The sequence below is a fragment of the Gavia stellata genome, chromosome 1 (assembly GCF_030936135.1).
Source record: "Gavia stellata isolate bGavSte3 chromosome 1, bGavSte3.hap2, whole genome shotgun sequence".
Taxonomy (NCBI): Eukaryota; Metazoa; Chordata; class Aves; order Gaviiformes; family Gaviidae; genus Gavia; species Gavia stellata.
The window spans coordinates 109,828,067-109,854,747 of NC_082594.1; the positions used below are offsets into that span (position 1 = coordinate 109,828,067).

The following is a 26,681-nucleotide window of genomic DNA, read 5'->3' on the forward strand; positions in this document are numbered from 1 at the left end:
TTTGGATGACTTCACTTGGTGGGACTGCAAAGCTCGGTGACTCATAACATCGTAAGTTCCAAATGCACAGAGGTAGTTAAGCAGTAAGGAACAGTAAGGGTGAGTTATAATTGTCTTCATGTAATTATACCTACGTGGGATAGTAAAAGGGAGTCAGATTTGAAAGGCAAGATACTGTCACCAATTCAGCATAGTTACTGAGAAGTGCTAATAGCATTCTTTGCAGAAGGGAGTGTTGATGGTTGGAGCTATATTGTTGAACACGTTTTCCATCTATGCCCACCCTTCCAATCTCTTCTCCCAGGTCACCTGATGTCTTTCACCATACTCCCTTGCATGACAGTACTTACCAATGCAGGACCCTGAACCTTGTCCATTTTAAGTGTACTGCATTTTTAAAATTCATAATCAAAATAATTACAGACAAGCAGATCCCAACAAAAAGAACTGTAGAGTTCTGCAAGAAGCTTTCACTAGACCTCTATGGGGTGGGGGCTCTATGATCAGATTGGTTTAGACTTTTGTTCTGCTGTGGGTGTTTAGTTCTTGCCTTTAGTCCTCCAACATGAAGAAAACTTGGCCAGGATGCCTTTATCTCATAACTGTTTTCAGTCTAACTAAAACAAAGGCTGGCAAAGGGCTGTCATCTTTGTCGCCAGTGACGACCTGACCAGACACTAAAGATGTGCGGGAAAAAAAAAGTCTGCCTGCTTTTTCCACAGCAGTTGGCGTCTCTTGATTACTGACTTGTAGTACTATATAACTGTAAGGAATTTGGGTCTACCTTCAGTCCTCCAGAGAAGAAAAGAGAATCCTGAAATTCAACTTGGAATGTGCAACTGAAGACTTAGGCTTTTCAGTTTGACCATCAGTCATGGGTAATGTAGACTCTCTGCAGGCTTGACTCTTCCCTCATATCCCTTGTCACCTCATCTTCAATAAGGTTGTATAGCACAGTAAGTGACAGAAAAACTAAACACTTCGATTAATAGGATTGCTAATAAATCTAATTAAACACAGACTATAAGAGAATCCAGCTTACTATTCCACTGCCATAGTAGATATTCAGTACTGGAGACTATGACAATGGTGGTAAGTTTGTTGAAAATAATCTCCATTTCCTCAACGTCAATTTTCTGACATTGAAAATTAAATACGTGTGGGGCTTTGTGTGTGTTTTCTTTCCAAAGGAGGCAAAAAGAAAAAACCCAAAAAACCCAAACCACCCCCCACAACTTAGTGGGGGGATAATACAACTACCTATAATGCACTCAGGACATTTTATACAAGCTTGCTAGTAATATCAAGGATTAAAATGCAGTTTTCAGATTTGAGATGTTGATAATAAACTAATCTCTAACTAAAAAAAAAGTTTTAAAAAATATGTTTATGTCAAGGTGTCAGAGACAAAAAGACAGTTGTACAACTGACAAGATCTAACTAAATTTCTTTACAATGGTGACACCATAGCCACCCCAGTATTAGTGAAACGAAGGTGAAAAAATCCTACTGTGGGTGAAGCTAAATAATTCTACTCATTTAATAAAAGCTACATAGATGTACTACAAATATGGTCACAGGATCAATATAATTAAAATATTCTATATCTATGTTTAGAATGTTGGAATGTAAACACAGTATCAAGAAACTCAGGTTTTACAGAAATCAATCCCACTACAAAATTTCCTTTGACTTTTTCTTTCACGTTATTTCCTGTATTTTTTTGCGGAACACATTTAACATGTTTAACACATTTAACACATTTTTCCCCCCATAAAAATAACTATGTGCTTAAGCAAAGGAATAGAACCTGGCAAGGCTCAGAGAAATACAGGTTATGGGACCTCCTGCATCAATTAAATAAAATTGTTTTAAATTAAGCATATTTAATGTTAATTTCACATGTAAAATATCCACTCTCTTACTACAAAATGCACACCTAACCTCTTACTTCTCCCTTTGGGAAAGTCATCCTTGTCAGGGAGAAGCTACTCTTAAGTGTAATATGCTAAAGCTTAATAAGACAGATATTCACAGACTCTTCTCCAATTTTATTTTGATGGAAGAGTACCCAGCTTTTGCCTTTAATTATTTGCTGCTTGACCCCAAAATAAATCCTATAACAGGGACACAAAAAAAAAAGGGAAAAGAGATTGAAAACCCAGTTATTCACCCTCTGATCAGTACCATACATACATGTCAAGCTAATGCTTAAGGATAGCTCAAATAAAAAAAAACACTGAAATAATCTAAAAATTGTTAAGTAAGAATTAACAGCAGATTAACAGTCAACTCAAAGGCAAGTTTTTAGTTTCCTTGCCTTTAAACTAAACTTATGAAAAGAAAAAATACCTACTAGTGTCTGCCTGGCTGCCCACGCTGATGTATCTGTCATTTCCAGGAAGGGCAGTTTGATAGTAAGTTGCCTCCTCTAGCTGGGGAACCTTGGCATTCTTCGCAGTGAGGAAAGCCACAGCCAACTCCAGATTACCATTGCTGTCCTTTAAGCATCAACAAAACAAAAAGTGAGTCCCCTCACCCTTTTTTAATTTCTCTTAACAGCAAAGTACAACAGCAAAGCAACTTATAAGATCAATGACATACTGAATTTTCAGGTGAAATATTGATTACAAAAGAAAGTTTCCAAACTCGACATATTCTGCATACTTGACTATTTTTAACCAAAATAAAGATAAAACATTTTATCAAAATTTACTTTGGCAGAATTCCTCTTATTTCAGAAAAAAATTAAAAGTCTTGTAGTGTAGGTCAACCCCTCAACAAGCATAATCAACATACTCTCACAGACTTCAACAGCAGTCAGCTGAATTCTTCTGAAAATCTACCATTTCATTTTTAAAGCCAGAAATACAGGCTTTTGAGGGGCAGTTGTGTACATAATTTATGCTGAGTCTGAAGCAACAGCTATATATATACACACACGAGTTTAATTCATTAAATCCTCATTCACCATGTATAAATGGCTGAAAAGCTCTGCTTGAGGGAGACAAGGCATTTTTTAAATTTTATTTATATATATATATTTGGGGAAACAGAACATAGAGAGACCTGCCATTCTTTACTTGCATCAAAGAACTCTTCTGTGCTGTGAAAGAATTTACAAGGGTTAAAAAAACCCAACAGTGAAACAATAGCAAATTACCAAGGGGTGGCAAGTTCAAGGAGAGTTCTTCATTCTACATACTGAGGAGGACCTGTTCATGATAGAAAACTTAACTACATCTTGAAAAGAAAACAACACTTAACTCATCAGGAATTGACCAGCTGTAGTAGCACCAAGGTATCTCAAAACATTTTAGCCAAAGGCTAAAGGCAAGTCATACCATTCCTGTCTTTTCATTTTTGAACATCAGATTAATTTTTATGTCAGTACCAAAACAGACCAAGATTCCTTCTAAAGTGAGCAAGCCGTCATTATCAGCTTTTTTTCCCCTGAAATAAAGCTGAAAAGTATTCAAGCTGGGAATGGAAGGGAAGGAAGGAAAGACAAGAGTAAGAAAGGGTGGAGTTTACGTCTTTCACAGGCAGTTAAGGTGTATACATTCAGCTATAAGTCAGACACATCCATCTTACCTTCAGGGCCTGTTGTAGTACCTGGATGTCATTGATACCAGTGATCTCCCTCAGCTGATTTAAAAATGTTTGCTGGTGCTAAAAACAAAAACAGACCATCAAAATAAGATAAGAGCCAAATAACAGCAAAACCAATTACTTACGAGAGTATGCTTCTCTACAAACATTAGAAGTATCTCCATATAAGCTTTATGCACCACAAAGGGGCAGAACCTTTGTTATTCAAGTTTGTCTTAGTTTCTGCAACTTGGCCACTTTTAATTCCCAAATGTAATGTTTTTGGTTGGTTGGTTTTTTTGTTTTGGTGTTTGTTATTTTAAAAACAAAAAAAATTTATGATGGGTGAACTTATGCAATATGGGTTTAAGGAGCCTATATAAAGCCACAGTTGGCCCTCCTAAACAAATGAAATTCCACAGAGCTTGGTCTTCAAAGGCAGCAGGTGAAATAGTTGACTGAACTCCCATCAAAACCAATTTCTTCAACTCCCAATTATTCTCAATCCCACTATTTCCTTAACATACACAATTCCCAGCCACTCCAACCTCAAAACTAGGAAATTAATCCTTACTGATCATCTATGTGTTTTAAGAGAAGTACTATAAAAAATATCCACACAAAACAGAATTTCTTGAGACTAAAGCAAAACCTTAGAAGTTTGTCTTAATTGCCTTCCTAGACCAGTTAAATCCAACTCTCCCAAATCACAATATCAGTCAGCATGTATGACCGAGTTTCAGGTAACACTTGGAGTCAGAAAAGAATAAGAGGTTCCAGGTCTCTTGAATATTCAATTCGTATGAATTTTGAGGCTTTTTTAAATAAAAATCTGGTCCCACTCCTGTTCAGAACCAACAGATGACTCCCTCCGCTCATGCATCACATCACAGAAGCAAAAAGCAGGCACTAGGCTGGAACAATCCTTGAACTCCAGTTAACCATTAAAACCAGCTTAACCATTAAAAGCATGAAAACACAGAGGACCGATCATTGTTTCATACTAACAAATTCCATTCTTCCTTTGGCAGACGGGAAAAAGGAGAAAGGCTTGGTGGTATTTGCAAGTGGTTTTTCTTTTTTATTGCTTGCCCACCACATCCTGAACTCAAAACAATAATTTCATCTATAAAAGACAAGATTTGTGAAGGACAGGGTTTTGTTTGCTTTACAAAAAGCATATTTCCTATCAGTGACAAATAAATGTTCTCATGTTACTCTCCAAATCCAGTTTTAAAAAAACCCACAACTATAATTGTCTTGCGGCTACTTCTAAAATACTTTTCTTTAAAACTAATTATTTGGAATCAAATATTCAAATACCCTTATTCTCTCCTTATCACAGCTTTGTGTAGAAGAGGAAATTAAGAGCTGCATGAATGCCAAATTCCCCAGTGTGAAATTAACCTGGCAGGCACTACTTCATGCCCTAATAAATTGAAATAGAAGGCGTATAGTTCAGGATGTTTATGAATTACATACACAGTCTTCCTTTCATTTATGATCCTAAGGGACACTGCTAACAATCCAATTTGCCTCCCCCCCCCCCCAAGAACCCTGCTATTGGCACAAGGAAAGTGAAGTGATGCAGGAAAACAAACTCCCACTCTATCCCCATCTCTCACCCCCTCATTTGTTTACTCTGTGCATTTCATGGCACTGCACAAAGGCAGGACTTGTTTCCCCTACAAAGCTGCTTTCCTGCCCCTGGGTCTAGCAAGAAGCAAAGAAAAGAAATAGAGTATTTGGGAAAGGTAATTACAACAACATTAAAACTGGCAGGAGCCATTCAAGGGCAGTGCATGGCAGCAAAATGGATTTCTTTTTGTATTTGCTACCAACGTGATGGTTAATAAAATGGACAATAGTTCCACTATAAATTATTATAACAAGTTAACAGATTTCTGTATCTTCCACAATATATCAACACTTGGAAAGGCTGACTGGAGGATATTAATTGTTCACAGAGATTGGGAAAAGACACAAGGGACATAGTTTACCAACAAACGATCTCTTAGCAGTTCGAAATGTTGGCTGTTAATTTATGAGCGCAGCTGCGACTTATAAACCTAGACATTTGTAGTTTATATCCAGATTTCAGTATTCTGGTGTAAAGCTGTGGTTCGAGGCCCCCTTCCCCAAGGACATACACATTTAACAGATCAGAACCAGACCCAGAGATGCTCCTTTCTCATCAAGTGATTATTTAGGTACCTAAATACACTTTTTTAAAGCCAAGAGTTTAAGGCACTCAGGTCCAAAATTTCAAACTGGTAATTAAGTGAAGACCACAGAGAATCCGTAAGAATCCTGGTTACAAGTGACAGAAATTAAGATGAAAATTAACAGTTATCCTGAATACCTCAAATGGAGTTAAACTGCTTTAGGGCCACAAACACCCCATTTAGACATTACTGGCCTTTCAGGTAAATGTGGACAAGCTGCCATTAATCTCCAATGGAGTTATTTCAAATCACACAGAAATTAAAGAATGACGATACGTTTCCCTTCCTAGATGGAGGAGGAAAAAGATAAAAACAAAGCAACAAAAAAAAAGTATAATTTAAGTTCTTTCCACCTGATCAATGTGTTTGCTTAATACCTGCTAATAGACTACCAGGTCTTCAGAAACAATTCTGAAACTGTAAAAGGCAGCTAAAAAAACTCCTTAACGTGGCATTAGACTGGTGGCCTTCTCTTCCATACATTCACTGCTCTCCCCTCATGCTCTCAAATCTGACATAACTGCATCATCTGTACTGTATACAGACCTTTCTTTCAACTGCATGTTTAACTTTGCCATTATTCTCCACACATAACTGCATCATCTGTACTGTATACAGACCTTTCTTTCAACTGCATGTTTAACTTTGCCATTATTCTCCTTTACTGTTATATTGACAATATGTTATCACCCATGAAACCATATTAATACAGGTAATTCTATTTCTTTTCATTACAAATGACAGTGCAGGCAGTTACTACCAAACCCTTTCCTCATTCATTATTCAGAGGGCGAGATAAAATTTTTTTTGTTTTTCTTTTCACTTAAGAAACACAATCGTACTCATATTCAGAGAGCTGAGATTACTTCATTCTTGATGTCACTTTAATTTAGTGCATCTGCACTAGACTGCCAAAGTCAAAATGGGTGAAGCTTATTTGTTTTGAAATATATACCTTTAGCACATGCTACTGTGGCATATAGGGTGATTTTAAAAAAATATTTTATTTAACTACTACCCATGACTGAATTTTGAAGATCAATTTCTAATGCAACTGCTAAACGATTAAGTCTCTTCTGTTTTGTAACTGATATTTAATGGAATACTTAGGACAGACTTCTACATACTAAGCAAGCCACTGTCCTTATTCCTATTAATGCTCTGTCCAATTACATCTGTCTTAGAGGCTTTACTCTTCCTGGAGCTTGGGCTATCGGAGTTGAAGTGACTGTAGCACGCAGGCCCTCAAATATCCACGAACACTAAATGTAGACATTCTAAACAATTATGATCATAATTCACTCAAAGGCTTACCAAAAATACCCCAAAAAGCTCACACTACACTAAAGCAAAGTTAAAAAATTAAGAAGGCGGCCTACAAGTATTTACAATTGTCTGAAGCATCTACACTAATGTATGTTAATTAAATCAGGTCAGCAAGGGAGATTCAGAACCGAACTAGCAGTCCTAACATAAATAAGCTGTTTCTGCTTTTGAACACAGCTCTTCCCCAATTCCCTATTTTTTCCAACCATGCAAGTAGAGGTTCAAATTCTGAATTATAACTCACTGCACTTTAAATCAATTTAATAAGCAACCTCTCTCTTCAAATGCAGATCCAAAGAGATTATTCCAACAGAACCAGGTGAGCAAAGAAACCCACTTCAGTTCTTTCAGGGCTTATTTGCCTGTACCCACTCATTTGTCTGTACCCACTTATTTGCCATCCTTTCCCCAAATTTACATGACAGATTCCATAGTTTATCTACAGCACAGATCCTCCAGTTTAGTGAGTCAATAGTCCACGTATATCCACCGCGTACACACACCACCAAATGTGTTACGTTATACATGCACACATTTACGTAACACATATACACACATAAACCATGTAACTTGAACTGCATTTGACTCGACTCTAGAAAGGCTTTGGTCCACAACACCAACTCTGCTGGCCTAAGTGCCGCAGGGCAACCCAAATCGCTGGCCAGAGGAAGGAGATGGTCTGCTGATGCTATAGCTGCCCTGAGACCCAGCCGTTCACACCCCTCAGTCCCACCACATCAGGCAGCAATTGGTTCCCCGGGGCTTTCATGCAGGAGCTATTCCCAGCCTTCCCTCTTCCTCTGGCTCCCCGAGGTATGCGGCATGTATCTCCAAGGCTTGCAGCTTTTGGAAGATTTTAACTAACAGGAAATTCTCCCGTTTTCCTGGATGGAAGCCAAATTTGTATATCAGGAATGCATGCCCTTATTTCCAATTCTTTCCTTTTTCAGCCATCCCTCCCTTCCTCTCAGGAAATGTCCAATTAAGATTATCTGGTTTATAACCTCACACAATAGCATATTCAGTAGCTGTGCCTGAGCTAGTGAGGCAGAAAAGAATCTACACTATTATCTGCTTAGGGAGATACTGTGCCCAAATTAGTTCCACGACAGTACTGTAAACTCTGATAACTTATCAAAATCAGAGCAAAAAGCTAAATCACACAAATTTTTTTTGGACAAGGTAAGTCTCATAAGTTGACTACTTCTGAACTATAATGCAGATTGATTTGGGGGGAAAAAAACAGCCACCTTTTGATCTGCTTATTTTCTCATCTCTGTAGCTTCTGAAGAAGTACATGTAAGCTTTGGCTTTATTCATGGCAACATCCAAATATTTGTATTTGCAACACAAGCACTTTCAAACTTAGAAGATAAAACAACCCTCTTCAGTTTCCAAGCAGAGAAAAAGCCCTGTGTTTAGTAATAAATGAGATGGTCCAACCATTACTAGGAGAAAACAGGGCCTACTGCCTCACTACGCAGTTCATTTAAATAGTACATAATGAAAATGAACAATAGGAATCCCTTCCTTCACGGGATGAATACTTGTACCAGAGACAAAAAGAAAGAGGGGAAAATGCAAATGCAGAGAACAGCGTCTTGACTCAGTTCCTCCACACAAAACCCACTTACTTTACTTTCTGGTGCAACACCAATTTGTAAGAGCTATTTGTTGGAGAAAAACCCAAATGACATTGCACAAAATATTTTATATTAAATATAATTCCAATGTCACCTGAGCTGGAGAGGACCTGCTAATGGTACTGTTTGCAGACAAGTAGCTAATAAGCTAATTTCCTCATATGATGTTGCTGTAACGAGAAGAACACTGGGAGATCAGAGGAATGTAATCCTCTATAAAAAGGTTTTAAGTTTTTGCTACAAACAAAGAGACAAAAAACAGTTAATGTACAAAGGACGAGCATACTAAAGACCCTCAATTACTACTATGAACGTCATGTTCTGCCACATTAATTGCATCTCCCAAGAACAGTTAAAAGGCCCACATACACTGCTGAGCATTATGGCTTCCAGCAACACAGATACATTAACCATCTTCTAAATAAACTGTTGGTCAAGTTACAAATAGGCAAATAAAAACTAACTCCTTCCATGAAAATACTAAGTTGAAACACAGGGAAAACACACAGTCAACTCCAGAAGGCTTTTTTGCATGTCTTTGCTCTTACCATCGCTGGCCTCAAGATTTTTCTGTCTGTGTGTGCAGAATAAATGTAAATATATAAATATGTAAATTAAAAAGTGGGTGTATGTATAATATATTTTTAAAAGCAGTGTTTTACTAGTGCAAAGACCAAGTTAAATCTCTGCACTGGCTCCAAGGTGTACATTCTTACAGTACCTCCTAAAGCATAGCAGAATTAGGTTCCCTTACCTGGTATCTGCTAACTGGGTTTCCTTTTGTTCAGTCATGAAAAGAGAAACCTCCTACATGACATTGTATCCTCTAAGAAAGCCGGTGAAGATACATATTTTATACACGCACAAATGCAAAATGTATCTCAGCTTTAGCTTGGACAAAATCATCTGTGGAGAGCAAAGGATGTGCACAGAGACTGCAGATTTTCAGTCCGGGACTGCTCTGCGCAAACTGCCAAAACCTGCCAATTACAGCAGCAGCTTGTGCGAAGTGGATAATTACCCACCTGCAACTGGACTGAGAGCAAACTTACTTCAAGGAAGTAAAAGGACACACTGTATGGCAGCAACTTTTGACCAACTACAGCCCCGACCAAATAAAAGTTTCATGGTGAAAAGGCTTGAGTGCATCACTTACGTGCATACAGTCCTCCCCAAAAAATTAAAGGAAGGATCCTACTTAATCATAGCGCATATATATATAACCTATATTCATCATAAGACAACACTCAGAGTACTCTCACCACATGTCTATGGTTTCCATGAACAATAACAAAGCTGTACTACTTCAACTAAAAATGCTTTAACAAGTGACTTTTCAATTATTCGATATTAAGGATTCTACACAACACTAGAGCATGCATTCATGTAAACACCCACTATTCTGAGCCTGATCTATGTGGCTCATTTATGTAGTCTCATTTACTCTGAACATAACACTTATTTTAATTCAAGCTAATATTTAAACTTTTTGAAATGAGATTTTAAAAAGAGGCTTGAGGACTTTAGTTTCTATTTACTGACACTATATATAAGGCAAACCCACCTCAGATAGTTTCACACCTTTACAAAAAAACAGAAGTTAAAGGTGAACCAAATTATCACCTACATGGGGAATACTCTTGCAATGAGCAGGAAACCCTGTCAGTTCACAGGGGGAAAGTCTGTGACTTTCTAAACTCTTCTACCCATAGGCAGAAGTGGCTTCACACCCTTTCTTCCACATTCACATGGACAGCACAGGGAAGGAATGAGAACCTAAAGCCACATTTCTTACACAGCTCAGGGGGGAGAAGTGAAAAGCAAGGGGAAAGCATCACCTTATTACTATATAGGTCTTCCTAGGCAAATTTTGGGCTGCAAAAGAATTGGAGTAATAATGCAGCTGGAAGAGGCACCACCGAGTACATACATACAATAACATGGAGAGCATTCAGAAAGCAATAGAAACACACTTCCTTGACCATGTTTAGTGGATTTTGTCTCATTTTCCCTCAGGCCACAGAAGTACTGAAACTCAGCCCTGGACACCAACTCAATACCCCTGCAGGTCTATTGCCTGGATTACAACTAATCATGCTCAGTTTACATTATCAAGAGATTCTGTTTTCCCCAGTTAAAAAAACAAAACCAAAACAATACAGAAGAAAACAGTGGCTGAAGGCAATACGAGTAGTCATGATAAAGACAAAGCAGAGTGAACACTAGGAAGGAAGCAAAACCATTTAAACTTATAAGAACACGATAATAAATGCTGTGATCTACCACAACAGAAGTGTGAATTGGCTCAAAAATCTTGTCATTTCCATCAAAGCAACATGGTTTAAAACCAATCTTCCAAACCAAAAGAGAAACAAACAACAGAAACATAACTGACATTCTGTCTTAAAATTAGTCCATGAACTCATTTATGAATGTTGTTGCCTGAATGAAGCAGCATGTGAAGAATTGCTTAGTTCCACATTTCTAGCTCTTACTGACAACTATTCCTAAACAAGCTTTAGTTACAGGCTTATAATCAAGAAAGGACAGCAGTCGTAGTACTTACTGAAAACATAAAAGGTATCAGAAATGTAAAATTGAGTTTTGAGGTTTGTGTGTTTTAAACCATCGTCATGATTTCTCACACCCTGTTTAGCACAATAGAGAGAGCTTCCCCATAAAACAATGTCAAGCTAGGTCTTTATCTCTTGTCACTCTGCTGTTATCATAGTAATGACAACAGCTCTAAAAATTAACTAACATAAAACCAGGGAGATCTTTAGTCTCACATAACTAGATGCAAGTTAAACTTCAGGTTGTATTCACTGGAATGGCCACAGGAAAGTCTGCTTCACAAAAAATCACTTTTGATTCCTACACACTCCAGTAATGGTGACAGTAATCAGCAAAAATATCTCTACTCTTGATCGAAATCCGATGGATGATTACTGTTATTGGTGGCAGCTGGGTGTCTTTCAAAGCACCAGTACACGTTGTCTGTAAACTACATAAAATTCAGAAGGATTCCTCCGAGAGCCCACATGGGGACAACAGCTGGGCATTGCCATGTCCTGGTGGCACACTCCAGCCTCGGTTCACGTCCCAGTCCCACATCAAAATGTTCGGATCCCAGCATTAGAGAGAGCTGCCAACAGCATGCACAAATCACAGCAAATTAAAACCTGTGGACTCAATGATAGGTGACAATATACAAGACAGAAAGGAAAAGGAGGCTGGAAGATAACAGATATACAGCTAACTGTGTGTGTATATAAAAAACAAACACACACATATACACACCTTTTCCAACCACTCCTGGCTACTTTCTGTTGCAAAAGTTTCCTTCTTCATTTTTTTCTTCTGTTCGTGAACCAATACCATCATGCCTAAACATTAAATTTTACCGTGTCTGCCCAGATAGTATCACCAAGACACAGGCTTTCTCCTCGCAGGAAAGACTACTGGCCAGGGTATAGCATTCTAACTTGCCGCTCTGAGGTATTTTCCTTTGCATCCCAACCACAGTTTAACCCATCACACCAAACACAAGCTGTTCTGGCTCACTTTTGAGGCTCTTCACAGTCCTTTCATGACCCATTTATTACATGTCACTGAAAGGCTAAGACCTACCTCTCAACTCAAGAGGGCAGTCCCACTAGCCCATTCAAGTGTTTAGCTTTATGTTTTTTTCCAAATAGCCATCATGATAATCTCACTCTGCTCTGCACAATACAGAGGAGCTCCCAAGAAAACAGCATCAAGCTAGCCCCTTCGTTCTCCTTGCTCTGCCACCATGAAAACGAGGACAATAACTCTAGGAACAAACAAATCAACTCTGGAAGCTGAAAGTGTCCTCAGATCGGTGGGATCCCAATCTCTCCAATACTTGCAAACAAAAAAGTTTAAAGGGGCTGTCAGACCACAAGCTGGTTCTGACGAGTCAGCTGTCCCTCCCTGCTTTTAGCTCCTGCCCACGTTGGCCAACCTAGGCTGGTGTGGCCAGATGCCACCCGCTCCGGCCACGAGCCACTCATCCATTTGACCCAGCACTGTCACTTGCCTGAACTGCCAGCAAGCCAGCCCAGGCTCTCAATAAACCATCAGAAAGCCGCTCTTTGCTTTTAATTACATTTCCTGCTGACACAGTGAGAGCCAGGGGACAAGGGAGAGGACAAGACCAAGGCTGCACCTATTTCCGCTGGATTAAACTGTTGCGGAGCAGCAGCCTTAGGAGAATGAATTGTTCCTCTGCTTTTATTTTAATCCTATTTTTATCCAGTGAGAGAAACTGAGGGGGGAAAAAAGCCTCCTGCAGGCCTCATCCTACTTAGGCACTATTGCAGAAAACTTACTCCAACAAGAGGTGAATATAAAATTCACACAGCAACTGCACACTTGCACACCAGGAGCATCAGATCCCTGCCTCGGTGGTCAAAGCTGCACACCACGCAAGTGAATGCACACACCCAGACCCACTCCTGCACATACTGAAATCGTGTACACACTGCTCTCCTCTCCCTGGTTTAGGTGTTCGTATCCAGAAAGACCTCATTTACTGCAACTGTTAATGGCAGAAGTGGCAAAGATCCCACCTCACCTCAAACAACTCTGCTACGGGCCATAGGCAAGCGATACCGGAGAAGATTTCACAAACGAAACAATTTTTCCACACAAAATTCAGAATAAAAGTTAAATTGCACTTTTTAAGACAGGTCTTTATTACAAAGAGTCTGTGGTATTCAACAGCAGAGACACAGAAAGCCTTTCAGTAAAGGCTTTTCCATTTAGTCCGATTAAAATAAAATTACTAACCCGGTCTCCTAAAGAAAGAGGCCTTGTGATCAAGAGAGTGTGCACGTACCCAGGCACGCCTGCCCTCCTATCTGTCGAGAGCAACAGCCCTGGCAGCCCACGGCCACCTCCAGCAGGTCAGCCCGAGCCCGGGGCTCCCTGACACCCTCGGCAGCACACCCGGGCTCCCCAGAGGCAGGGTCTACACCCACCAGCCCGGCCAGCCAGCACGCAGCTCCCGATCACGCTGCCTGCTGCTGCCCACTTCCCAGGCCAAAAGGAATTAGGTGAGACAACACAGGGGGCTGGGGAAGAAGAGCGGAGGGGAGCACCTCCACCCCACTGCAGTGAAGTCTTCCAGAAGTGAACTCATCCTGCAGCCTCAATGGATCCCCCCAACCCCAACTTTTAATCCGAGCTGCATTACAAGATGAAATGCCATCAGAAAAGTCGGGCACCATTATTTGCAGCATTCAGTAAAATTATTTAATAGCTTATCCTGCCCCCTACTAATCATTCAAACAGAAATCCTGTGAAAAGACACACGTTGTTAGCTTGAAGGAAAAATAAATAAATAAACAAACTCTGCAGAAGAACGAGACTACAGAAAACATTAAATCACCTAAAATCTGGGGCAGTATTTAACAGGTTGCCTGCAAGGTGATGGGTCTCTGACAGCAGTTCCAGCTCCTGCAGCGAGACAGCCCTTCCAGGAAGCCGCTGGCACGTGCTGCGTCCCTGCAGAAAGGCCGCTGCAACACCGCGCACTGTCGGCCTGTGAAGGTCAGCAAGCAGCTTTCATTTTCATTAGGTAATAACCTCAACGGATGCAGATGACATTAGAATTAAAATGAGCCTAAAACACAACAGAGACACTATTGTATTTAAAGATGTGTGGAGATTCATACTGAGGATCAGCATATAATCTTACTACCTCACAATTAAAGAAATAGTAAATTTAGCAGTGCACTCCACAGAGGGTAACTGAAATTTTCTAGGCTGTTTTCTTTCAAGGAGAAAAAAGGCAGTCTTGAGAAACTTTGTTTTGGTTTGTTTGGTTTTTTTTAAAATGGACTTTGAATTACCTGATTTTGAAATGCACATTTGGCTCAGCTCCCACAGAAAGCTGTTATATTCTAATATGTGAGGACATGGTCTCAAGAAACTTACAACAACTTTGGTTTTAACTACTATGTGTTGTAATTTAGCCCTATCAGCCTCCCCTGCCTCGGTGATGGTGTGGCAATATCATCAATAGTGACTTTCTGCCTTCCTTCATCACCACATACCTAGCTGAAACTTCACAGGCTGACTTGAGTAAAAGGAGTATGAAAGACTCCTCTAAGGAATTCCCATTTTTGAAAAATAAATAATTTAAAACATAAAAAATTAAAATTCCCTGCTGCCTTCCTAGCAGCAGCATTATGCCAACACATTCCCCATCAAACAACAGAGATAAACTCCAACAGCAAAATTTTCAACCCTTTTCTCCTCAGCAAGGTCACGAAGCAACAGAGTCTTAGGGATCTTTGCTGGGGATAGCAGGCAGCTGCAAACTCCTTTCCTGGTCTACAGCAACGCAACAGAGCCTGTACACTGCACGCACATCCCCACGCAGCACTAGGAAGTAGGTGGCACATTTACCAGTCTTCTTTAAATCAGCCCCAGAAAAAGCTTCAAGGCAACATGCCAAGTTAGCAAGAGCTAGAACCGGTGATGATGGGGAAATCTGTCCGTCTTTACCATCAATAAATCCAGAGGTTACCCAGCAGACCAGCAAACCGTACCCAAAAAAGCAGCCCAGTCAGCTTCAGGTGACAGGACAATTATGGTCCAGCCAGGGTTGTCACAAGAGATGTTCCATGGCTTACAGCACCAAGTCCTATAAAACACACTCAAGACTAGAGGGAACTTTTAAAAGTTGCCAGTAAGATGGTGGCTATTTTTTAATTTCCCAAAAAGAAGGGAAATGCAATGCTGCAACAAGCTGTCCAAAAGCTATTTAGTTTAAAAAAAAAAAGTCATATTTACAAGCTTAAAAACTTTCTCTTCTATATTTTCCCATGCTTCTGTAACAAAACAAAGCAAAAGTTAAAATCTGCAAAATACAGAAATGCTTTCTCAGTCATAACATAAGATTTCTGGGATACAATGAAATACACAGTATTCAGTCCTCTAACCAGGCCATTTATAACTATGCACTTCGGAAAGTGCTAAACAAAAAGTTCATTTCCAACAGCTGTGGTCCCAGGAGAAATTTCTTTTTCAAAGCAGCTAACTTTCAGAGGAATAAAATGAAACTGAACACAAAAGGAAAGTGGAGTAGGAGTTTGTTCTCACTATCTCCTCCTCTTCTGAAAAGAATGAAGAATGCCACATGCCTGTGCATACCCAGCCTTTTCCAGCTGCTTACCTTAGAGCACTCTCAAAGCATACACCTGAAAGTAAATTAATACTATTTTCAACTTCCATGTAGCACTTCTCTTTTTCTGGCTTAAGCCCAGTAAGAACACAGCTAAACTCAACTTCTCAAAATTATGGGAGTTTTAATTGAAATTTTATTGAAATTCAGAAAAAGTAATTTTTAGTTTGAGAATAAGAATAGGAATTTACAGCACAGATATCTGGCTTTTCTTGAAGTCATACACCTGTGAGAAGAACAGCTATCACAGAAACCATGCATGAACTCAAGCATAGCATCTACTATATACCAAAAGTAACAGATGGCATTAAATACAGCTACACAATTCACAATCCAAAACTTTTACATCTCAGACTCAGACCCTAATGTCAAGTGAACATCCTGTTTTAATTAAAGGGAGCCGTCTGGATTATGGGGTACAACACAAGTGAAATGATGACATGTCAATTGGTAGGAAGGAGCCACAGAGGCATATAACGCCATCTTATCAAATGCATTAATTTCCACAAATTCTGTTTAGACCAAGGTAAGATACAAGAGTCAGATAAATTTAAATAGCTATGGATCATGCCTTGAAAACAATAATGCCTCTCTGAAAAGCTTTTTAAATACATTATTCTGTCTACATGAGCTTACTGTAAAGCTTAAAAATATGCATTCACCTGACGGCTAAAAAAGCTTTAGTCAAGGATATTATAAGCACAGTCTGCACTTGCTTGACACCTAAACTTTGATAAGCATGACTGTTGCCAATTAATTGATAACAGAAACATTTTAAAAGAAGTGTTGTTCGGGGTATAATTTTTTCAGAAAAAATCCACCAGTTAAAGTAATTCCAAAACCTACTATAAACAAAAGCATCAAGTGAAAGCTGTGCATCTCAGAATAAAAACTATTAGAATTTGCATACCAATATTTCTGCTGCCTGAAAAAAAAAAGTATTTTACATACACAAACCTGCACTGAGCAAAGTTTCCAAAGTTAACCTAGTTGCACTCCAGCCTTCAAGCTGTTCCACATTGCATGTTCTTTGGATTCCATCTCTCCAGCCTCCTTACTTTGCAGAGCTACATTAAAACTGTGGACACTCAGTGTTGCCACCTCTCACAACAGTGCTGTTTCTGTTAAAGTCCCATCATCAGGAAACATCAGGTTTCAGGAAAACTCTCATGCTGTTGGCTTTCAACACACTCCTGAATTTCATCCATTATGGCAAAGAAAAGCAAAAGTACGTAGCTAATGATATTTTCAAAAGAATGAAAGCTATGAAACCTAACTGAAAAAAATCATCAGTGCCTTCTTAAATGGCAAGAGTCTACATATAAATAGATTAAATATTTTCATTGTTATTTTCAAATGCCTGGAATTAATGATGTTACTAAATACACGGAAAACCTGTCCATAATTAAATAGACAAGAACTCAGAAAGCCTGCCACAGATGACTGAAGTTATCGCAGTGTCCTACTCATGACATTTTGTGTCAATCTGTCCTTTACACCATCTTAGGACCCAAATCTTCCTTTCTTCTTTCATAGCACTTCACAGAATCTCAATATTGACTCAAAATGTTGCTTAACATCTCATTCCTGTTAAAGCCTAAAACCATAGATTCTGCACCACATTCACCAGGAAAACTACTACGTAGTTCAGTATGTTAAAACCACCCCTCTACCAGAAGACATAGCCCTGCAGCTAGCAGTAGAAGGCAGTACAACACCTTGCCACTCCAGATCACAGACCAGTGTACTCATCCCGAACATTCAGGCACAGAGGGGTAACCCACTGCAGCGGAGACAGACTTAGATTCCCTTTACTGGGATGGTAACATAGAGCAGAAAGGTGGAATGGACAGGATTACTCAAAAAGAAGTTTCATGAACATTTTCCATTAAGGTCTGTAGAGCCCTTAGTTAGTCTACTGCAAGTTTTGAAGTGCTAAAGAAATCTAGTGATAAAGAGATCTGAAGCCTGCAATACAATGAGGGAGTGAAAATTTTACTTAATGCTGTAAGAAAGCAACATTTTAGATGGTGATTGTATTCAACCATGGCACACACTACAGCCGCTCTCCATTCTACCTACAAGTTTGGCTGAGGTGTGTTGGCACAATACAGCTTATGACAACATTTACATTCAGCACAGCATTAATGTAAGGTAACGTTAAAAATCCGACATGTGCTTTTCAGAATACATTGTTGCCAAATTAAAAGTTTTAAGTGCTCACAAAAAATAGCAAGAGATGCCATTTGCCAACTTCATGCAGGAAAGGGGGAAAAAGTATTTCCTTTTACTTGGCATAAAGCCTGAGTTCATACCATTATGCAAGGCATGCCCCTACTATCCTGTTCAGCAGTAAAGCATCTCACCACCTCATCTTTATTTCAGCCTCACAGCTTTAGATTACTTTGTCACTGTATTTTCGCTCTTTTTTAAATAATAAAAAATATTTAAATAATAAAATTAAAATTATTCATTTTTATTTAAATAATAAAAATATGAAGAATTTACCAGAAGATTTTCAACTTGACATAGTTTTACATGCAACTAACTACTGCGATTCGCAGTACTAGGTCTTCCCTATTAATTATACTTGACAGCCCAATAATCAGAACCTTGCACATATCACAGTCCTGAAGTGAATGGAAGGAGTCACCACCCCAGCTGCTGCACACTTAGCTCTCTGGCAGAAGTCACATGCGAGTTACATTAGTTTCACTGAACTTGGTTAAACTGACATTCACTCCAGTCAAATATTTTCTACTCTTGGCAGATACTGACTTCTTTAACAGCACCCCAACTGATGAAGTGCAAATCATCAGCTAACAGAAGCGGTCTTTATTTCCTAATGGGAAAAACAGACTGAAGTCTACCCTGAATTCATTAAATCACTTTGAAATACGTTGTCACAACAGCCTCTCCTACATTACTCACCTAATGCTCTGGCTCGCTGTTCGCATCGTGATGCTACGCTGCTACCCCAGGCACGAGTCAACAGTCCCCTGGTGAGAAGCTGAATCCTCCGAAATTACAGGTGTCTATCTGCTGACTAAAGACCATCACATTGGTAACTTAGTCACTGGGTTTTGATGGGGAAGTTTAACACTTCCATCTAAAAAAAAAAACCACCAAAACCAAACACAAAAACCCCCAACACACACACAAACTGTTGTGACTCAATGCAACCTTCCCTGCCCTTACATAAGCACACCGGTTATCACAAGAGAATTAGAAAGTGAAAGCACTCAGGATACTTTCGTTTCCCAGAAAAGCTGCTCCCATACATGTGGCTTTCCTACTCAGTGAAAGTAGACGACTTTCCTGTCTCAGTCCAGGTCCTGGCAACACACACCCCCGCCCCCCCCTCCGAATTTTAAGAGCTCTGTTCCGTAAGTACAAGAAGTCAATAGCAAAAAACAAAACAAAAAAACCAACCAAACCCAAACAAAACAAAAAGTCAGGCTTTTAGAGGAATTTATTCCTACATGAAAACATGTAAGTGAAGACACTGCTCTTAAGCTTTTTGTTTACTTTTTATGCTAAGGAGTATCAGGAATGCCATGTTTGGCTCTTAGCTTCTGCCAGATGACCAGCTGGGAATTGCTAATCAGCATCTTCACTACAGAAAACAAAAAGCAATAAAACATAAAGGAACCCTGGACATATCCCTGGGCACCTGGATAATCCCCCCATCACTGGCACTGCCAGCAACGGCTGTAAGGGGGTGACTGATGCAGCACCCCAAACAACTCCCAGCACAGGTGACGTCTGAGGGTTAAACACCTCCCAGCTAGTTCTGCAAAGATGTCAGCCCAGCCTGAAAAGGCAGCCTCCAAGTCAGCTGGGCCATCAGGTCGATTTAACAACTCTGCCACTGCACGCGTCCCCAGCGTCCAGGGTGTCCCTCAAATCAATTATTCACATCACTGACGTTACGGAGCCAGCTTCTCGCTGACTGAATAATCGGACTGTTGGCACTTGGATGGGTTCTTCAGCCAGGAATAAAAGAAGATTTAGCCAAAACCAGAATGAAAATTATATCTTTCATTCATCTTTAGTTAGAGAAGTCCATGAACTCCAATTGAATTCACAGGATTAAAGAGATGCTACTTCCTGCCTTAACATATCTTTTCAGGCGTAAGAGCGCAAGAAAAAGCAACTGCTCAATTATCTTCCCACTTATCTTTACAAAGCACTTTTTAAAATGTGAAATATTTTTCTATTTTGAGACGTGGGTAATTTGCTTTTTGACCTTTTCATAGAAGCTGATGGGTTTTGTCATCTTTTGTAGATACTGCTCCTAGTAGTTGTAGATACAGGATTATCCTAAAAATATATTTTTTTTAGGAAGTACTAAAGATATTTTAAAATAATATTACAAAAGGTTAACAGAAAAAAATGTATAAATGTTACATTTTCATATTCTGAAGCAGTATTTTTCTTTCAATGTGTGGACCAAAAGATATTTAAAGACATTATTTCAGACAGATGTTAATGATGGTACTATAGATGTAAACTCCTGCTACCACAATCAAAATCATTACTGAACTTTTGTGAAAGGTTTTCTAGAATGCAACAGGTTTTAAACTGCTATTAAGGGTTTCAGAAAGGTGCAGATTCATAGCATATTATACCAATAAAAAAATTCCAAGATTCAGCAGGATTGCATAGCTACCAAAAAAAAAAAGAACCCAACCCTAACCACACACACCCCCCTCCCACCAAAGCCCATCAGAACATTCACAAAACTAGAAGGCATTCAGCACACCAGTCTGACAAGAGCTTTCAAAGTTACTTTGAACCACTGACCTTTGCACCTTGCTCCAGCTTCCAGAAAATACAAACAGGAGTCTATGTAGAAGGTGTAACTACATCTAATATGAACTTTTTTAATGAACTTTTTATAAAAAAATGTATCTAAAAGCATGACTCTATAGCACTTCAAATAATTCTTGCCAATTACTTAGTAGTTGGTGCAACAGTCTGGTTATTCTGCTCTTCCTCATCAAAAGAGGTAATGAAGCTTTAAATACCAGCAGTAGCAGCATTTGAGCCCATCACATGGGCAGCCCACCTGCCACACAGCCCAAACATATGCAGCCTGATCCTGGGGAGATACGTAGCCCACCCCCATTACGTGACCCTGGGTACATTTCTGAGATAAGGGAGGATACCTGTGTGTTGGTCATGGGCAAGAGTGGCTCTGCCCATGTGAGGAGAGCAGGAGCCTGCGGCCTCTCAGATCCACCAGGCAAATGGTCGGTCAGGCAACCCTGAACTCAACTCATCAATACACAAAGACTCTAAAGGTTGTATCCTTGGAAGGTTGCCACCTATCAAGATGAAAAAAAATGAGCACAACTCCCAAAATACTTCCCTTGTGTACCAAGTCCTGAATGGATATTCCATGCAATCACCTCCTGCCATTCAGTACTGCATCAACATCCCTATTTCGATTGTTGAAGACATATGACTATCATCTTCTGTATAAACTATCGCAGTGTTAAATAGTTAGTGGCTATTGCTTTCAGGAAAGAAAAGCAGTTAGTACCATATTTTAACTAAAATCTTTCAATAAAACATACATCAAATACATGGGATGAGCAGAGCAGAAGCACACGTGTGCTAGTATAATTTTCTCCTTATTACCTCGAAAAAGAGCAAAGGATAGGAAGTAAGTAGTATTAGACCTTGCTTAACGCCATGCATTATTTCAAGTGGTAAATATCCTTAAAGGTTTGTGCTTCTTTTAAAAAAAAATGGGCTGAGCTGACACACCTAACTTCATTCTGCTACTCCTGTGATTACACTGCCAATATGCTGCTGAATCACAGGTCTGAAATAACAGTGGGTGTGGGAAACCAAAGGACAGATAAAACAGACTTTAAATCCATGTATCAACCAACACTCAGTCTCTCTCCAGAAGCAGTAGAACTTGATAATACACATTGCTGAGAGGCCAACTAAATATCACCCTTTAAAATCCAGCTTCGTCAATCTGTTGTTCCGAGATAACCATCACAATAATTATTAGTTAGAGCTGACACACTGCTGAAACATGTATGACCTCTCCACATCATGTTTTCTGATTAGTAGAAAAATCACCATTCACCTAACCCCACTGCTGAAGCCACTGTGTAAGGGACACTGGCCGAGGGAAGGGTCTGTGAAGCATGAGGGACAGCCTGGGATGGTCTTCCTCTGGGAGAGAAAGAAAAAAAACACACACCCAAAAAAACCCGACGTACACATGCACCAGCACAAGCAGTCCCCACGGCAGCGATGCAGGACTGCCTGGAGTACGGCGAATCCTGCAATACACATGCCTTAGCTCTTCAGCAGCAAAATGCCCGGCAAAAAGTATTTTACTGGACAGAAATATAGACAGGGCAAAACCAGAAGCTACTTTTCTTAAACTTCCCAGGCCATTTACCTTTATTCACATGCTTTAGTCTTAATATGAACGTTACAGATAACCAACAGACACCTAACAACGTCAGAGAAGCACCCAAGAGCTGTCAGCAACAAGGGTAACATGATTAATTACTTGCTTGAGGAGATAAATTATAAGTTTCAACTAGGAGTCAAGATGACCAGTAAACATGAAAGAAAAAATTTCTTTTGACCCGATCCAGATGCTTTAACTACACAATAAACTAAAGATAGCTTCAGTGGGAAATGCACTGTTTGTAGTTAGAGCATTTATTAATACAAACCTACGACTCCAAGTACTGCTGAAGTTTGACACATACTTCCTGTATGACTGTAAGAAAGCATCTCATGAACAATGTTGAGAACCACAGTTCTGCATAAGGTATGCTGATGACTCAGGCATCTCTTGGAAATCCAATATATTTCTGCTTGTATGTGGTTTCTTCACACTAACAGAAAACAACCATGACAAACTTTGAGGTCTCTAGAACAAACTCATTATTCACGGAGCATGGGATTTTTTTCTTTTGAGGGAAGACGATGAGTTAGTGGTATGGTAACCTCTCCACCTTTCAGCCATGCATCAGCCCACTGTACCTTCATAATTTTTCTTCTTACATGTAAATAAGCTGAACAGTGTTAAAGTTTGTCATCCAATTAGCTATTCTTTAGACTCACTAAGCAGCGAGATATTACTTGACTCCAAAGTGAGTATTTTTTTGCAAAATATTCTCAAGATTAGCCTTCCCCCCTGCATCATGCAATTAGGGGTAAAGCAGGTAACAAGGCGTTTCAGATAATATAATAATCAGATGATTCAACAGAAATAAAAAAGAAAACCCCTGCCTAGAAAAAGGCTCGTTATTTTATACAGTTTCTCTAGATACTTAGACAAGTAATCATCATCCATAGATGCTGATTACAACTTCAGAATTATTGCTAATTTCATTTTTAGTGCAGTGTGGATTACCAGGTGATCTACCACAATCAATCTCCAACCACCCTTTAAGCTTATCTCCTCCATTTGAAACTAAAGTAATCCTGAACTACTGACCTGCAAGCAGTAGTTTACCTGAAAACTGTAACATTTCTTCTTTGGTATTATTGACAGAAAGTGCAAACAGGCAGCTCTGATCAGTGTCTACCAGGTATTATGTAACAGAGCATTGATACAATAACTAAGGGATATTTAAGTAAACCATCGACAACAGGTTTTGTAAAAGATAAGCTTGCTCACGAAAGTTGTCAGGTGCACAGTAGCAACAAATGAAGTCATTAAACACAGAAGACACACACAGCATGGGACCTGGCAGCAAAATTCTGCTACGTTAGCCTGTTAGCACACCTCAATTTAAAACACTACCAACTGAGGAACGAAAAGACAAAAATAGTCCTTTCAGCCCTTGCCTCCCTGCTGAAGCGGCCAAAATCAGTGCTAACTACTTCCAACTACGATAGCAGTCTTCGGTGACACACGCCTCTCCCTCCAAACGAGCTTCTTGAATGTAAGTTGTACCACTTTAACCAATTATACCTTAATCACCGCATTCTCACTGTCCACTCTTAAGGCTGGAGCCATTAAACTTCCACACTGACTATACCAAAGCAAATATACCTTTATCCTCTTATAAAAGCATCGTATGCCGTAAAAAAAGAAAAGTCAGGGAAGAGGAGGCAGTCACATCACTAACCAGAACAGCTGCATTAACCAGCAAGTTACCGTCAAAAAAAAATAATTTTAAAAAGCACTGCTATTTAATTTTAGGTTTCTTTTCCTCTTGCCAGTTCAGTTCACTTCAAGCAAAGAAGAGCTGTAGAAGGTGTCAAGTTTTTTGACAAAGAAACATTTTCCAGCAACTCCTGGTGCGCAGTAAAGATTCATCAACGCTGCCATTCGCTTAACCCCATGTCACCAGGCACTTTAATACGAGTCCCTAAAGCCAGCACTTTTTCACTCGAGCAAGAGCGCGTCACGGCGAGCCCCGTGTCACACGCTGGAAACAGCGTCCACCTTTCTTTCGCAGGCACGGATGCCGGCGCAGCAGGCTCACGCCGTGCATGGGCATGTGCATGTGCAGCATCTCCCTCCCAGCCCACGGCTCACAGCGGGGGCTCGGGCAGCACCTCCCGCTCCTCACCCACGCGCTGCTCCCCGTCCTGCTGCTCTGCAAGTGCAACAGGCCCGCCCGGGGCTGCCCGCTCGCCGCCCCGGGGACCGGCGGGCGTCCCCGGAGCCGCGGGGCGCTGCGGGGAGGAGCCGGCCCGGAGGGGGACTAACCCGCGGCCGGGGTGGCGGCGGCCCTCCGCTGCCCGGCCGCGCCCCAGCGCAGCGCCCGGCCCCGCCGCGCCCCCCCGGCGGCTTCGCAGTCGCCCCGGCCCCGGCCCGGGGCTGAAGCGGCGGGGGCAGGGAGAGGCCGCGGCGCGGGGAAGGCCGCCTCCCCCCCCCGCGGCGGGGGGAAGCTTCCCACGGGCCCGGGAAGCGGCGGCGGGGTGGGGAGGCTGCGCCCGGTTGCAGGGGGGGAAAAGTTGCCGGCGGGGCGGGGGCCGGGTGCGGGGGCAGCCGCCGGAGCCGCGCAGGAAAGGAGCGGCCCCGGGAGGGGGTGGGGGCCAGGCCCGGGCGAGGCCGGCGAGCAGGGACGCGGTGAGGGGCGCGCAGCCGGCTCCCAGGCCGGGCCCTGGCGCAGCGGGCGGCCTCCCGCGGCGCAGGGCGGCGGGCCGGTGTCTCACCTTGGCGGCGCCGCCGGGCTGCAGCACGTTCTGCTCCACCGTCATGGCCCCCGCGCGGCTCCCAGCTGCGCCCCGGGCTCGGCGGGCGGCGGCGGCGCCGTGCGGCAGCGGCTGGGCCCGGCCCGGGCTGGGCGAGCGGAGCAGGAGGCGGCAGCGGTGGCGGCGGAGGAGGGGCGGGAGGGGGAGCCCGAGTCACCGCCAGGCGGGCGGGCCGCCGAGGCGGGCGGCCGCCATGGGGCAGCGCCGACGCGCTCAGGCCCCGCTGTCACTCCCAGCGCGGCCGCCCCCGCCGCCGCCCAGGGTGCCCGGAGCGCCGAGCGCGCCGTCGGCCCCGCCCTCGGCTCTGCTCGCGCAGCCGCCCGGCAGCGCAGCTCCGCGCACCTGCCCCAGGCGGAGCCGCCGCCGCGGCTGCCCCCGGCCCCCCTCGCTCGCCACCGGCGGGGCCGGCGCTGCCCAGCCCCTTCCCCGCCGTATTTACACCGGCCGCCTCCATCTTGGCGGCGGGGCCCGCCCCCACGGGACAGCGCCGGCCTGGCCCCGGCCCCGGCCCCGGCCCCGGCCCCGGCCCCGGCCCCGGCCCCGGCCCCGGCCCCGGCCCCGGGGGGAGCAGCCCGGCCCCGCCGAGCCCGCGGGCGGCCCGGGCCGATCTGCCGGGAAGGACCCCGCGTCCCCCGCCGGGTGCAGGCTTCCCTCCGCCCCTCGCAGGGGCAGCCCCGCCGCCCTGCCTCCCGAGGGAAGGCGGCGTTTCCCCCGCTCCGCTGCGGCCGCCCGGGGGAGCCGCGGTCTGGCCGCGGCGGCGGAGCCCAGAGCAGCTCGGCCCCGCCGGGGAGCGCACCCCGCCCGGGGGTGCGGGGGGCGGCTGGAGGCTTCTCCCAGGGCGTGGGAGCCGAGGGCGGCCTGCCCTGCGGCCGGGCCCGTCGGGCAGTCATCAGCGTACTTCGGCCTCAGGAACCCGGCGCTTTCCAGGGCTTTTGCAGGGAATTTCTGACCAATTCCAGCGCTGGCCGCTCGTATCGACGACAAACCTCCGCACCAAACGGCACTTAAAGTTGCCATTTCCCCTCCCTACTTAGGGCGAGCTGGGTGAGCGGTGAGGTGATCGTATTCAGCGTTCAAATCAAACGGGAACGTCTTTAACTCTTTCACTGCTGATTAGAGTATGGGGAGGGTTTCAGGTCCCGGCAACGCGCAGTGAGTTTTGGCACTGCAGATAAACGGTATCAGGAAAGGGATTGTCCCTCTGCCACTCCGCTCTGTGGAGCTAAGGAAAGGGAGGGAAAGAACTCGGCTCTGGGCACCAGTACAAGCCAGTCTTGGGAAGTCCCGGGGGTACTGGGCCGTCCAAAATGCATTTGAACAGAAGCAGGTGAAGGGCAGCAGAGGAGCCCACCCCACATTTCGGATGCCTGCACAATAAATGCTAGCTGCATCCTGGTTGGGTTTCTCGGGCTGGTGAAGCTTGGTCTGTAGGACAAGCTGAGGAGAGCAGCACGGTTCCGATAGCCCCAAGTACCTAAAAATCACGGG

At 42.6% G+C, this 26,681-nt stretch overlaps 1 protein-coding gene across 2 annotated transcripts in view; it reads right to left on the minus strand.

The window, feature by feature from the left end:
- USP25 (ubiquitin specific peptidase 25) overlaps positions 1–25,164 on the minus strand; it is a 95,097-nt gene extending 69,933 nt beyond the window's left edge. For both annotated transcript variants that reach the window (XM_059823144.1, XM_059823136.1), the window contains exons 1-3: positions 25,155–25,164; positions 3,595–3,672; positions 2,357–2,501 (exon numbers count right to left, since the gene is read on the minus strand). The gene's annotated coding sequence lies outside the window, so the exon portion shown is untranslated. The remainder of the gene's footprint in view (positions 1–2,356; positions 2,502–3,594; positions 3,673–25,154) is intronic.
- Positions 25,165–26,681: the final 1,517 nt, after the last annotated feature.